Source organism: Marmota marmota, unplaced genomic scaffold (genome assembly GCF_001458135.2).
Source record: "Marmota marmota marmota unplaced genomic scaffold, marMar, whole genome shotgun sequence".
Lineage (NCBI taxonomy): Eukaryota > Metazoa > Chordata > Mammalia > Rodentia > Sciuridae > Marmota > Marmota marmota.
The window spans coordinates 6,822,749-6,839,019 of record NW_026000223.1 but is presented as its reverse complement, the minus strand read 5'-3'; the positions used below and the strand labels follow the sequence as shown (position 1 = coordinate 6,839,019).

The following is a 16,271-nucleotide window of genomic DNA, read 5'->3' as shown; positions in this document are numbered from 1 at the left end:
TTTCTTTTTTTTTTTTTTTTTTGTCTTTTCAAGTTTCTATTGGCTGCTTGGATTCCTTGGCCCATGGCCCTGGTAGTCCAATTACTCTGACTTTTGCCTCTATCATCTTATCTTTTCTGCCTCTGCCTCTCCTGCTTCCTTCTTTCACTTATAAATACCCTGTGATTACACTGAGCTCTCCTGGATAAAGTGGGATTATTTTTCCATCTTAAGAATTTAATCACATCTGCAAATTCGCTTTTTATCATGGAAGGTTCTGGGGATTAGGACATGAACATCTTTGTTGTTCAAGGGCATTATTAAGTCTCACATTTACAAGGACTATGGACAGGCTGATCTTTCACTGCCCAAAGAGGATCTCTTGCCACTACCTCCAGGGCTAAGTTAATGTAGCAAATCACCCTTCTGTCTCACAGTCCCTTCACTTTACAGAGAAGGAATCTGCAGCTCAGGGAGAGAAAGTGACTGACCTCAGATAGTAGAGCCAGTGGTTGGCAGAGCACAGTCTAGGAAGAGGCTGTTTGGTCCATAAAATTATAAGGTTTAGTGACTTGGTGACTAGAAAAGAAAGATTGAAGATGAGATTTTTAAGAGGCTGCTAACCCAAACTTCTTTCTCTGGATGCAGAACCCCTCTGCCATTCATGTGTGGATGAACCTATTTTCAGAGTCAGGATAAAATTAGCTCCCTCAAAGAGGAGCACATGTATCTTGTGTTTTTGTATCTTGTTCTTGTCCTTGGGGAACCATGTATTTCTCTCTTCCATACCCAATTTTGTTCCATGAGAATCCAAGTCGGCTCCTCCACAGTGCTTCATAAAGTTTGAACCAAGAGCAATTTTCTTCTCAAAACACAGAGGACCCTTAGGGGTCTTGGAAGGTTCCAGGGCTCAGGAAACCCCGAGTCTCCAGCTCGCTCAAGCTGACAGATTGCATTTTCCGTTAGCTCAGCCATTAGCTCCTGCCTTCTGTCACTTTGTGCCCACACACGGTCTCCCCACAGACTTCCAGAAACCTGCCTCCTGCCCACCCTTGCCGTTGCGGTGCTGCTCTCTGCTAGGAGTGACACCCCTCTCTGCCTGCCACTCCCCCCCGTTGTCTGACACTAACTCAGAGGCTTGTGTCTGGGGCTGGAATTTTGTCGTTGCTATGGAAGTGGGAACCAGCTCAGTCTTCCAAACTCACAGAGTGTCCAAAAACACACACGGCATCTCTCGCTGACACACCACTGACAACCTGTGATGACGGGGATGTACTTTTGAGTGTCATCTTGACAAGGAGCAGGAGCCTCTATCTGCCGGCCCATCCGCCTGGCCATCTGTCTCTCAAGATTGTCTGCACTCGCCTGGCTCCGATCCTGAGCCTCCCTTGCTGGGGGGCTCGTCCTTGCATGGCCTGGCTGCCTGCAGGGGGCTAGAAAGAAAGAGCCCCCTAGTCAGTGGGGTCATTCCACTGGGAGGAGGTGAGCTAGGACGGGCTTTGGGGAAGCTCAGGATCTGTTCTTGGCTTTGGCACCTCCAAGGCCACGGGTGGGCATTTCAGCCAGGGTGACAGAGGGAGGAGAGCCAGATCTCCTGCCTTGTTTGCGGCCTGAAGCCACAGCTTTTGGGATTTCCTCGGCTCTTGGAAAGGCAGCCCTTTGGGGAGGCGCCAGCATTTCCAGGTGGTGTGGAGAGGGCTGCTCAAGACACGTGGATTCCTTTGCTTCCTGTCTCCAGTTCCCCCTGTGAGGAAGGATGGAGGAATTCCTGGCTTTGGTGGATGTCCCAGTCAGTTAATGTCACCAGCTAATAAGGTGAAAACTAGGAAACTGGAGAAGGGCAGTGTAAGCATCTAGTGGAAGAAGAAATGATGGGCAGGGGTGGAGAAGACTGAAGAACTCTTATCACTTACTGTTGACACCCATGTCAGTTTAGTGCCCTATGTCCCATTCCATTCTCTCATGAGGACATGGGGCATGGCTTTTTCTTCCACACTGCTTTAGCTGGACAGGCAAGCACTTGGTCAAAGGGTCAGCCCACTCCCCAGCTTTGGTTCCCTAGTGCCCTATTCTGTATTCCTACGTCACTCTATCAAGAACTTTCTATGCTCAATCTGTCTGTGAATAGCATTATGAGACCCCAAAGTCTTCTGTATTCAACCCCCTTTGGGCTAATTTGTTCATGTTAATCTCTCTCACTCTTCTACCTCATGGATGCCAGTTTTTTTTTTTTTAAGCTTTCCATGTATGTTCTGATTCTTGCAGAGTCCCAGCTTCAGGCTGGCTACAAGTTGGGACACACTGGCTTCTATCTGCTCCCCACACCCCTGAGTCAGAGCCCAGAAGCACAGTCATCAGCACTGCCTGGTCAACATGACAGCCCTCCTCCTGATGCTGCAGGATACCAGCCCCAACAACTGATTGCTGATAAATATTTGACTTGTGTCTCCTCCTAAAATAATCCTCACACAGGATGATGGCTGTCATGCTGGCTCTGAGATGTAATTTAAGCCTCCTCATTTACATCTGGTACCAAGGCTGTCATGTGACTGCTGGTCTCTCCTGTGGGAAGTGAAACTAGTGTTAATCAGCTGTTGGAACTTAAATGCTGGGGGAGGCAGCAAAAGATAGAAAACATGACCAGAGTGAAACATTGCTTGGCTCAGCTCTTTCGTGATTATGAAAGCTTTTGGGTGCAAGGTCAAGTCTTTTTATCATCTAGCATTTGGAACATACAGATTCATTCCCTTAACACGAACCAGGCAAACTGTAGCTCTAGCTCAGGGATTCTCAAAAATACATTCGCAAAAACCCTCAGGCAGGTGTTCAGAGGATCTCCAGTTGGAGCAAAACAGTCCTTCTATAACCCACCTTCATTGGGGAGTAAATGGCTAAACAGTAAAGCTTCAGCAAACAACCAAAGTCAAGGATAATAGTAGATTGTAAGAAACGAAGAGAAAACCAAAGGAATGGGAGCTTCTGGGTAAGTCTTCCAAACACGACTTGACTGACATTTAAATTTTACTTTTTCAATTTTTCCATCTAGATTTTGGGAAGGCAAAAAACACCATAATTTTGCTATTTTAAACCAATAAATGAAATTTATTAGAAATTAACATGTCTTAACAATTGAAGGAAGATTTGAACCACCAGTTTTGGGCACTGGCTTGTTGGATGACTTCAAGGAAATTTTAGCCAGATTGCTGATAATAAAGGGACTTGATTACAACTATTTTAGTTTTTATGTGTCTCTCTTAAAATTTCAAATTCATGGAAAAGAGAATTGTATTGAATCAGCCTAAATGTGATGGCTACCCCTTATCAGCCAGCAACAGTGTGGGGTTTGCAAAATTCTCGTGAAAAGCGAGGTTATTGTGGGCTAGTTGGTAACTCTGACAGGTGTCTAGTAGGAGGTCTATAATCCTTTCCACCTGAGACAAGAGAGCATTTCCACCAGAGATCAGGAAGCATACACAAATATTTTGAGACAGGAAATTTTTTAGATGGTATTTTCAGATCATAGCTACTCCTAGGGAAGTTCCTAGAGCTGCAGAGATCTGTGCAGAACAGAGAGGGCCAGAATTAGCAGAGATTCTGCAAGTATTTATTGAGTATCTATGAGCCGAACATTGCATTCTTTTGGATTTTTAAATGCTTTTTTTTGGTGTGTGGTGGGGGGAGGGGGATCCTAGCCTGCCTTCAGAATAATAGGACTGCAGTGTCATGGGGCTTACATTCTGAGTAGCAGGATTTTATTGTTTGAAGACTTCACTAAAACTCTTGAGAGTTTCCTAGTGCCTATTTGAGGAGGTAGCACTCTAAGTAAAAATATCTAGCTGGCTTCTGTTGTGACATCCTTTTCTCTCACCCCATGTGCCCAACGTGTCACTAAGTCCTATCAATTTTACCTTCTCAAGAGCTCTGTTTATCTGCTGCTCTTGATCTCTACACCACTACTCAAGTCTGAGCTACCATCACCCTCGACTCATCTGCTGCACTGAGCAGCTCTGGTCTTTGCAAGTCCACTCTGTCCTGTGTTCATTGTTCACAATGCAGCTGGTGATTTTTCTTTTATTCAAGATGCAAATCTGATTCCATCAGCAACCCTGCTTTAAACTCTTTAGGGGTTTCCTGTTGATCCTAGGATGAAGGCCAAAGGACTGAATGGTCTGGAAGGTCCTTTGAAGACTAGCTCCTGCTCAGCTCACCAGCATCATCTGGTACCACTGTCTCCATCTTCTGAACTTGGCTCATGTCACCTCCGGACATCTGCACAAACTCTCCTCTAACCAGGATGCTTCCCCCAATCCACATATTTAGCAATATTCAATTCTTCATAGAGTTAATTGCTTTTCAGGTGAAAGAAGAAATGTTCCCTGACACTGTTCTTCTCTGGCTCCCCCTATTTACCACAGGCTTCCATAAGATAGAAGTGGTTTGTAATTATCCACCCTCTAGTGTGATCGTTGGATTCATGTTAGTCTCTTCTGCTGGGTTGTGAGCTCCCTAAAGGTAAGGACCTTGGTGTTTTCTCTCACCATTGAATCTCCAATGCCCAGCATAAGGCCTTATCACTGTATGAGTAAATGAATGAAAAAAGGAGATAACTGATCCCAGGGGAGGCTCTATTATTACCCATTCCAAAGATCGTCACTGTCACTATTCCCTTATATAAGGATCTTCAGAGAAATCTGGATGCTTACATTGTTGGCCATGCACTTTCTAGCAAGCAGGAGAAAATGGGGCAGTTTGGAAAACATCATCCTGGACACCTAAGGTGTAACCAAAAAATACTTGTTGAAATGAATTTTAGTTTGAATTGCAGTCTAAGATTTCAAACAAGTATTTACTGAGGCTGAAAGTCTACTAAGGAATAAATATACCGTAGACATTGAGGCCTCCAAAGGGAGACATGGGGTAAAAGGAAGGGAAATCCAACCACAGGTAATTATCCAACAACTTTCAAGTTAAAGGGCTTCCATCTACTCTGTGAATTCACCAAATTAGCTGGTTGATAAATCTGTGCAGAGGAGAGATCTCAATGCTGCAGAATGGCCTGTTGTGGGTCTCTGCTTCCCAGGTAGAGGATGAAAAACAGGGGTTGAGGGCATGAGGTTGGGGGCAGTGGGGATCCAGGGTTCTGTGGTCTCAGATGAGCCTCAGGAGCTCTGAACCTCAGGTTCCTTGTCTGTAAAATGGAGAAAAAAACAATAACTATTATAAGAATTAAAGAGATAATATAAAATGGCTCTAAAACTATTCAGATACCAGCTAATTTATTTTAGACATTTTAATTATCTATAGATTCAGTGTCTACTCCATTGGAAGAATTTTGTCACTAATTCTAATGAGGTCCACAGTAACCTCAGACCCAGGAATCTCCCCCCATCCTCAGAGCCACGGGACCTGTTCATTCCACGTACCTGCCTTTGGTGGCCCCAGGCTGTCTCCTCACCTCCATTTAGCATTTTGATTTGTGCAGTTTTTCTGAGAATCTCTATTGCAGTGTGTTGACTTATCACTCATCCCAATAAGCTCCCATTCTCTCTCCTCCTGACAGCCTTGCCTAATGTACTTATTCATTCAATTTAAATAAATCGAACATGGGCCTATGACAGCCGATAAGTGAGTCACACAAGAACAAACAGAAGAGAAAGCTCTGCAAATAGTCAAATGTCAAGTAAGAATGGAAAACTGTCCCCACAGCTTCAACGAACCTTGGATGTCTAATATTTATGGCCAATTGATGTCATTAGAAAGTAAATAAGCCCTCTTATGCTGCATTACATAAGATTAACTGCAAGCAATGGAGTTTAAATAGCAGAGATAAGTGCAGATGGAAATAAACCTGTTTAAAGCTAGAAATATTTGATGGGCCTCCTTGCTGCTTTTAAGATAATTGATCTGTATATCTGTATTGAATCTCACCATAAAAGCTTTGAAGAAACTTGTGGCAAAGCTTGTTCAGACCCAAATCACATTTCTTTGCGGCCACCCAGCCAGGGTTAGAACCTCTCCAAAGAGGAACTCTAAGGCCAGAGAGCTGAAGAAAGCTGGGAGAAAACCAGAATCTGACTGTAGTCACTGGCTCCCTGCCTTTTCCAACCTGATTTCTTAGATAGCAGCTAGAACTAAATGACCAGGCTGGGAGGGATTTAAAATTTTTATGGGCACAATATCTAAAGGAACTATGGTGGTTTAGCTTGGAGAAAAAAGGGTGGGTTGGCTTGGGAGGGGGCCAAATCACTACCTTAGAATGTTTGTAGTGATATTGTGTAAAAACCAACACCTTTGATCTGTGGTTTCACTTTCCATGGTTTCACTTATCTGTGGTCACTGAGGTACAAAAATATTAAATGGAAAATTTCAAAAATAATTTAATAATAAGTAAATAATCATAATGTTTTAAATTGTTCACCATTCTGAAAAGCATGATGAATTATGTATCCTGATTCTGTCCTGCCTGAGATGTGAGTCATCCCTTCACCCAGTGTATCCACACTGTATACATTACACACCCCTTAGTTACCCATCAGATCCATCACTGGAGTATCACAGTGCTTGTGTTCAAGTGACTCTTACTTTGCTTAATAATGACCCCAAAAAGCAAGTGTGCCAAAGAGGAGCTATAAAAAGATGGAAGTACAATAAGACATTTGAAGGGAGAAAGAGGGAGAAAGGAGCACATATTTACATAGCTTCTATTACAGTATACTGTTATGATTGTTCAATTTTATTATTAGTTGTTGTTATAATTTAGAAATTAAACTTTATTGTATATTATACATATATGAAAAAACATAATATATATGAGTTTGATATTATCTTTAGTTTCAGGCATCCTCCTTGGGTGTCTGCTTGCCCATTCCCCACCACATTTCCTCCTGGTTCCAACATAATGGAATGTATCCCTTACAAATAAGGGGAGACTGCTACAGTGTTTCTTAATTCTTAAGTTAATCATGGTAAAGGACTAGTTTTTTAAAATAATTTTTAGTTTTTTATTACAGAATACTATTGTGACTAACATATATCTCACTTCACATTTGGCTTGTTCCATAAATGTCATAATAAATTGTGTCCAACAGGATGTGTCCACTGGTCATGTGTTTTAGGACATGTCAATGCCCAGCTGCTGTACAGTTTGTAAATTCCGACTTTCACACTTGCATTTGTTGAGGCCATATCACAGTGTATGGACCAGTAACAGTCAGCCCTTAGAGTAGGGCTGTTGCAGATTTGTTCTATTTGCCTTCAAACTCTTGGGAAGAGAATTAGAAGCAATGGATACAAGAACAGAGAGACCTATTTTATCCAAATAGGACAAAAAGATTTTCTAACAGTTGTTGCAGACACAAATCTCAATCCACTAAATCATATGGGTGAAAAATACCTTTACATTTTTTTTCCCAGCAATACTTTTTATGGTACCACTTTGCTTGCGCTGAAGAAACAATCTCGATTTGAAGCCTCACACACCTTCCTCTTCCCCTGGGAAGCATGTAAATTATAGAGAGCTTCAGAGAGAAGAAGCTGGAGTAGGGCTAGGGAGCTGCTCCTGGATTGCTGCCATCTGTCCACCTTGGCATGCGTTGAGGGGTCCTCACGTCCACCTGGCCTTTACTCTTTGGTCCAGGCATTTTTCTGCAATGTCTTCCTTTTCCTACCATGAAGCCTCATCACATTTGCTGGACCCCATCACATTTGCTGTGCCACATTCATGCTACTCATGACTGCATGGAGAATATCCCATTACTCTCTGGCTTGGGAAACTCTGCGGCTGTCTGCTTGCCCATTCCCCCCACCCATTTCCTCCTGGTTCCAACATAATGGTCTGTAGTAGGGGACTTAGATCTCAGGGATCTTGCTGGGATCTTTGGGCTCTATTATAAAGATGGAGGGAGCTGGTGGGGGGGACAGAGGACGTTTTGCCCTTGTTTTGTTTTAGAAAGCCTATCGTCATTCTGAGGATCAGCCCAGGTAAGAATCCCTTCTCACTCTGTGAGAACCCATATTTTCTTTATTTTGTTTTGGACTCATGAACTCCTTCCTCTAAGTTTAAAAAGAAATAATTGTTTCTTTATAGTGTTTTGATGGAGGTAATCTGAACCAGACCAATCTCATATTCTTTTAAGTATTTGACTCATTGCTTAGACATTGGCTTTTGAAACTTCACTGTTATAATTTGACTCTTGTATTCTGTCATCTCTTTCCTAGGGCAAGATTATTTAAAAAAGCCTTGACTGCTATCCTCAAGAGGAAAGGGTCACAAGGTAACAAGAATTCTTGGGAAAGCAAATCGCATTAGATAATATACACAAATGTTACTACACATCAGAGTCAAAAGTGGAGGTCACATAGACTGGACTGCCTTGGTGAGGTAGCAAACTTTTCATTCTGAAGACTTGAGCAGTAGCTGGAAAATCCCTGTTGCAGAGGACATTCAGGGACTAGGTGATTGGTTAAGAGGTTCTGTGATTCTGTGACTTTGTGCTAGTTAAAGTGGATACCATGTGGGAGAATTCAAGGGAAGAAACCCTAAAGGATTTCATCTGACTGCACTTGAGTTCATCAGCAACCCAGGCTGGAAAAATGGTGGCTGAGAGCCAGGGTTGGTATCTGACCTCCTTCTCCATGGGGGCCATGTGTCCCCAGCATCCAATGTGTCTGGTTTTTTGTTCCCTTTTACATTAGGGATTGTGGTAGGATGGATTTAGGTGTGTTGGTTTAATTGTCCTCTGGTACCAGGGCTGTAAATGGCACTCTGTCAGTTTTAACTGAGGATGAACATGGCATCCTCATTTCCTTTTGTGGAGATGCCACTGAGAGATGACTCATCCTGATGGTATCATCCATGCCACTCGTGTATCACTTAGAAAGATCAATAGAAGTGAGTAGCATCTGCTTTGTGTGTGTTCTGTAAATAGTAGATTGTACTCGCCTAACACCAGCACATGGTTCCTAGTGCCTTGCTCCTAGGAACTACTCAAGATTCTGTAAATAATAAAAACAATTTCTTTTGTGACTTGAAGAAAGTTCACTGGCTTGTCTGGTATTGTCTGTCTATTCAGGGAGGTCACTGTTTTTTTCATTGATATAAACTCACCTTCCTGTTTTGATTTAGTTATTGGCCAATTATTTCTAGAGATTAAATCAATACATTTTTCTCTTTTACTTCTCATCTCTGCCCTGATGCAAAGAGTTCCTCACATATTCTATCTGCATCATCCACTGGAAATCAGGTGTGTTCTCTAGAAGAAAATGGAATAAGAAGCATTGGAGAAACCCTAGAAGATGAAATACAATGATAGATTTTATGACTTTGTGGTGTGTTTTAAAATACATTTTCCCCAAAGAAGTGGCAGGGTAATATGCCCAATATGACAGCATTTTAAAAAGGAAAGAAAATCTAAACCATGCATTTTAGCCAAATGCATATTTATTTTCCAATGAAACATAACCAAAAGGATATAAATATATGTTATATGTAATTTACATATATGTGTATATATATATGTATTAACATACAAGAGGGGATTTGTTATTAGAATTGGCTCACATGGGCTGAAAAGCCCCACATCACATATCTGTGACCTGGAGAACCAAGAAAGCCACTTGCATAATTACGTCTTAGTCTGAAGGGTTGAGAAGCAGGAGAGCCTAAGGTGTAACTACCACTTTGAGGCCAAAGGCAGTTGATAGGTTCAGGAGGGAATCAAGATGTCAGGAGGGATTCCAAGATGTATGAGGATGGGAGAAGATGGATGTCTCAGATCAAGAAGGAAGAGTCAATTTGCCTTTCCTCTGCCTTTTTATTTTATCCTCAGTAGATCTGATGATTCCCATCCATAATTGTCCGTTTTTACTCAGTCTCTGATTCAAATGCTCATTCCTTCCAGAAATAACCTTAAAAACATACTTAGAAATAATGTTTTGCTGGCTATCTGGGCTTCCCTTAGCCCAGTCAGGTTAACACTTTGAAATAACCACTATATTATATATAGGTCTATATACATTTGTACAGGATTGTGTGAGCATGGAGAAAGATATGGAAGAACATACACAGAGCTATTAACATTGTTTACCTGAATGGTTAGATTAGGAGATGAGGAGAGAGCATGATTTTTTATTGGAGGAAATAACTTTTGTATGTTTTTCTGTATTACAATGAAAATATTTTACTTTGTAATGTTCATGACCTAATTTATAAAAATATATATATCATAACTGAATTTTCTGAATTTAGGTAATTATCCAAAAGCTGTGAATGCATTATATTTTAAATTATTAACAAGCTATGTGCGTGTGTGTGTACATATAGTCTTTATTTATCTACCTTTCAGTATTTTGATGATACCAATGGTTTTCTACCATGTGACATATGACATGAATATTATCTGAGAAGTTTGTCAATAAACACATTCTTAGAGTCCTTCCAGTAGAGCTTATCCTCACACAGAAGGATTTGCTAGATGAGACTTTAGTTTGAATGGACTTGAAAGCTGAGGTTACCAAATACTTATGTGTCAAGAATCAACTAGGAAGCTTATTAAAAAATTCAGATGTCTAGACCCTATACCTAGAAATTCTGATTCATAGCCTTACTGTGGGGCTAGTATCTGAATTTTCTACATATCTCATAATTGATTGCAATTTGCAGAAGGGTTTGGGGACTGCTACTCTAATGAGACTCAGAATTCTCATTGAAAACTTTTATAAGACACTTTTTATTCCAGAGCACCATTTTCAGTATGAGAAATTCCAGAGTATTTAGCTGATGTTATGGTTTGAATATAAGGTGTTCCCCCTCAAATTCCTGTATTAGTGCAGAAATGTGAAACGATTGGATTGTGAGTGCTGTAAATTAATCAGTCCATCTTAGCTTGAATGGTCTGAGTGGTAACTGTAGGAAGGGGGGGCGTAGCGGGAGGAGGTGTGTTATTGGGTGGGAGTGTGCACTGGAAAGGTGCATCTTTCTTGTAGCACCTTCCCCCTTTCTTTCTGCTTCCTGACCCCTTGATGAGTTGAACAGCTTCCCGGCTCTGGGTCCTTCCTCCATATTATGCTGGCCCAGAGCAAGGGAGTCTGCCATCTATAGTCTGCCATTTTGGCCGCAGCAACACAAAGCCTGCCTAAAAGAGAGCACATGAAATTTGTAAATCCAAATAACCCTGTGAGGTATTCTTACCAGGTCCAGGTGGAGATACTAACCTGATCATGTGCTATTGTTGCTCCTTGCTAAATTCTATAGTGACAATCTTAGTGACAATTTCAGGCTATTGATATTTTTAAATATGTAAAAGGTATGTTGGGACATTGCTGTTTTGAAGCTCCTCATAGGCATTTAAGAACTGTTGAACCGCTTTGGAAAAGCCCATGCTTGTCCAAATGTCGTATATGCCCCAGATATTTTCTGGTGGTAAAATATTTGTCTTCAGGCCACTGAGGTCTTTCCCTGCTTTTGACATGCTCAGGTTTTTGATTTGGGGTGTGTTGAAGGCTCCCATCCACTGAAGTTTTAAACAAACATGTTGACATGACAGTGGTCTGGTTGTGTGTATGTATTATTGTCCTGGATGCTTAGCTCTGTGCTGAGAGACAGAGTTCCAGGCAAATGGTGGGGCTTTGTCTATGAATGTAGGGAACTGCATGAAAGTGCAGGTTGGGGGGACTGGGCCTTAGACGTGCAGGCAGTAATTGCACACAACTCTTGAAGCCCCATCTTGTCCCCTGCATCATTATTGGCATGCCCACTGGGCACCATCTGCAGACCAAGAACATGCCAAGGCGGCATTGCTACCACTATTTCCATCACAGAAACATTTATTTGATCTTCCAACGTTGCTTTCAAGATGATTAATCTCAGCGTGGCCGTGTGTTTAGGCTCTCCATAAAGGCAGGTGCATGTGTCCGTGCGGGGCTCTGTCAGGCCTGCTAATGTAAGCGTCTGTTTTACAGCCCAAGTGACAGCTGTATTGTTCTGGCAGGGTTACAGCTCTGACATGTGGAATCAATCTTTTTAACCTGTCAATTAATCAGCGGGCAGCTGTCAGCCCAGCTGAAAGGCCTGAAGGACAGTGCCCTTTCAATGGATTATACTGGGGGCATGGCGAAGTAAAATTGAACACTTCAAGCTTCAAGGAACTCTTGTTGCATTCAAAGCCAGGCTTCACTCTCACTTAAAGGAAACAGGCTATGGCTCCAGCATGAGCCCCTCCCAAGGAGACTCTATTAAGGCATCTGGATAAAGGATAAAGGTAGTTATGTTCCTGTAGTTACCTTTCCAGGCTTGGGAGACCCTTAAGAGGGAGCCTCCATATTCTGCCAGGTGAACTTCATCTGTACCTGGGTCAGGCGCTGGGTTGTTTATGATGTCCAAAGCGAGCAGTGGATAGGCAGACAGTTGGTCTTTAGGAGGATTTACAGAGTGCCCACTGGAAGAAAGCTTATTTAAGCCAAGTTTATGAGGTCCTTCCTTTAAATGGGGCATTGTCTTAAGTGTGCAGGGAGAGAATACAGAGCAAATAAAACAAATTTCCCCTCCCCTCTCACCTTATGTACTAATTGGGGAGATGCAGGCAGAGGGCTGCATGAAAGGATAATGGAAAGCAAATCCTCCGTAGACACGTAATTATGTTTGTAAGTATATTTGTTAAATTATATTTGTTAAGTACTTGGATAGACATAAGTTAGCATATGCTAATGGACAACAGGATGCTGCTAAAATTATATTCTGAACAGCGTAGCACAAGAAAAGGTGCTAAGAACCAGAGCTGCAGATGGAGACTTCTCCCAGAAGGGGTAACGAACCACTTTTCCAGCCTACACTGTTTTTGTTTTTCCTGCCTTTTTTTCCCTTGCTATTTCATAAATAACTTATTTTCCCCATTCCTCGTTCTTTTCTTTCTTCTACAAATATTTATTTAGCACCTAATATTCGCAAAGTCTTGTACAAGGTGCTGTAGGGAATACAAAGATGATTCAGACCAAGATGAATTCAAAAGAAACCTTGAATGTTCCTATTGTTTCCATCTTGGGGAGAGCGAGGCCTCTCTCCTAAATCACTCCAGTGGATTCAGGCATCTGTAAGGCTGCAAGTTATTCAATTTCTTGGTAGTCCAGGACCAACTCTATGTCCATACATGGTTTTTCCTGATGGGTCCTGAAGTGAAAACCGGGTTCCTTGTGAGTATGTGACAGAAGAAGACTTGGTTTTATAGAAACACTGGCAGAACTCCATTATCATGTCCTTCAGTGAATAATGCATATTATTTCTCTCTAATCCAATGAACTTCTGAGCCAGCCAGGTCTGGGTTGAATCTGAGCTCTGTCACTTGTAGCAGTGTTACCTTGGGCAAGTTTCTTTGTTTATTTGAATTTTAGAATTTTTATCTCCAAAATGTGGATAATAATGTTCAGCTTTAAAGAGTTGTTGGGAGAATTAATTGAAATAATGAGTGCAGGATGTGAGACTCATTATAGTTGGTACTATATTGGTCACTCAAAGGCTACGTTCTATTCATATACATATTTTTCAAGGGGGAAAACATGGCTCCTTCATCAATATCTCCCCTAGTTCCTCTTTGGCAATTGCTCCATAGTAGGTACACATAAAATGGTTTAAGATTATATAATTGAATGTCTGCAATTTCCTTTTGATAATGTCATAACGTGATTCAAAGGATGGGCCCTACTGATGGGGCATGTTCTGGCTGTACGACAGGCTGCCCTTGATTGCCTTGAATCTTCTATGAGAGTTGGTTGGTAGGAAGGCATTCATTCCTCTAGTGGGAGCTAAGAGCCAAGGAGCTTCAAGAAAACCCAGCTCAATTGTTGGGGATTGGAGAAGTGAGTTTAGATTTCAGCAAACATCATGTCAGAAGCATGATCAGCCTAGTCCTTCCTCCCTCTGCCACATGGTGCTCAGCATCTGCTCTAAGCAAACACACCCACGCCTGTTGAGACTGGCATCTGAGAACTATATTTTTGGTAGGATGCATGTCTGCACAGTCCAGTGAGAGAGGAGCTGGAAAATCTTTGTACCTCAAAGGGATGCTAATCTGCCATCTTGACTTGCAAAACTGGGGACAACTTCCAGAGAATCATGTCATTAAACTGTTTTGACTAAAATGATCCCTCAGAGTGCAATGGAGTTTTTCACTAAAGGACAAGCAGTCACTGGGGCTTCTGTTTCTCCTCTGGCAGAATAGGGTGGAAGAGAGAAAAACCTTTCCTTTCACAATGTCTGATTGGGTGGGTTGGTGGTTCCAACACTAGAGGCCAAGTTTTTGTTTCTCAGTTAATACCATAGAGTGTATGTAATGTACCTAGGCCATATAACTTTACACTATTATCTTAATAAAATTTCCTTTTCTGTGGCTATGCACATTAAATCATGTGAATGAGAGAGAGTCATTATTTGAATATTTGTTATTTGGTACAATGCAGTCTTACTAGCTGAAGACTTGGGCTGGTAGAAGTCCTGGCTCTGTTACTTACTAGTTCCATAATCTTGAGCAATCACTGAGGCCTATGAGCCTCAGTTTACCCATTAGAGCACATAAAAATAGTCACTGCACAATCAATCCAGTAAGTGGTGAAGATGTTTCAAATGCTGAATATTGTTTTAGTTGCTGGATGTTACAAAACAAATATGTTAGATTCTTGCTTTCAAGACTCATAGTCCAGTGGGTGAGACACCTTTTTAATATAGAACTATGTGTGCACAATGATAGATGTGTGAGGAAATGTAGTTCAGAAGTACAACCCATTTGGCCAGGGAGTGGAGAGGAGTGGGTAGCAAGGAAGGGATTTTAAGAAGGGACAGGAAATTAATCAGATGGGCAATTATTTTCCAGGAAAATAGTTGGAAATATCTGAAGCAAAACATAATTTGATAAATTTGACACTTTAAAGGCCTTCTTATAAAAAAGGAAACAAGAAGAATTATGATCCACTTTAGGTATACGCATGGGTCATAGTTTTGGCTTTCAAACCTCGAGTTTTCCATCTTGGCATATGAGACTTTCCAAGACACATTTTTCTTTGCCTTTGTGACTCTTCTGAAGTGGTCTTAAAGGACAGAGCATGGACTGAAAATGGACAAAAAGGAGTTCAAAATGGAAGGAGCAGAAGCCCATAGAGACTCATACAGCTCCCCTTTCTGAAAGCCTGTGCTGCAAACAGCCTTCTCTCTAAGTGAAGCTTCAATCTGTCTGGGAGAATTCTTGGTTTCAATTAAATCTTCTAGGTCAAAAGGAATAAAACAAAACCATGACCAAAAAAAAAAAAAACAAAAAAAAAAAACTGAACACCCAAAATGAATGTATTTTCTGGGAATCAATGACTTTGTAGCCTGGGGCAGGTCGTTTCATGCTCAATGAGACTCTCTTTCCCACTACACACTAAGAAAGGGATCTGAAGTTTGTGATGGAAAATAATATACTTGCATGTGCTAATGAGTCCACAAGGCCCACATTGCTGCACAATTGTGGAAACACCAAGCAGCACTCCACACCCAACCTTCCTCCCTTCCTCCCTTCTTCCCTTCCTCCTCCATCCCTCCTTGTGCTCCCACTTCTCTCTTTGACCCTCCCACCATCCTTCCTTCCTTGATTGTATTCTAACTTGTACTGTGAAATCAAATTCACTTATAGAAAGAATGAATGGTGGTGGCAACAGTAAATCCCCGTGCTTAAAATGCATCCGCATCTGTCCATTCCACCTCACACCCTCTTACAGAACCCTCACCTTGTCCTCTGAACTCACGATTTACCGTACGGAATCCACACAGACTTTCTCTCTGTTAGATAACCTTCTCTTTCTGTTCCTTTCTTTCTTTTTTCTTACTGTAATGCTTTCCCTCAGAGGTCACCTTTGTTTTTATTTATTTACTTTAAAATGTTTTTTCTTCATGGTAACTTCACGTACATAGGATAGAATTAATTCTGTTTCTTAGTGTGCCACTCAGGACTCTGGTTTTTATTATATGGATTTTTTTGAGGAGGGGGGCATACCAGGGATTGAACCCAGGGTTGTTTAATCACCGAGCCACATCCCCACCCCTTTTTATGTTTTATTTAGAGACAGGGTCTCACTGAGTTGCTTAGGGTCTTGCTAAGTTGCTGAATCTGGCTTTGAACTTGCAGTCTTCCTGCCTCAGCCTCCCAAGCCACTGGGATTATAGGTGTGTACCACTGCACCCTGATATTATGTAAATTTTTATTGAAATATAATATATGTACAAAAATCTGTACAAATAGGGAATTTTCACCCAGTCAACAAAATTAGAT

General features: G+C 41.6%; 1 long non-coding RNA gene across 1 annotated transcript in view; it reads left to right on the top strand.

Moving 5' to 3' along the window:
- Positions 1-2,712: 2,712 nt before the first annotated feature.
- LOC125613217 overlaps positions 2,713-16,271 on the top strand; it is a 40,643-nt gene continuing 27,084 nt past the window's right edge. Inside the window, exon 1 of the long non-coding RNA XR_007343721.1 lies at positions 2,713-2,962. This is a non-coding gene — a long non-coding RNA (uncharacterized LOC125613217). The remainder of the gene's footprint in view (positions 2,963-16,271) is intronic.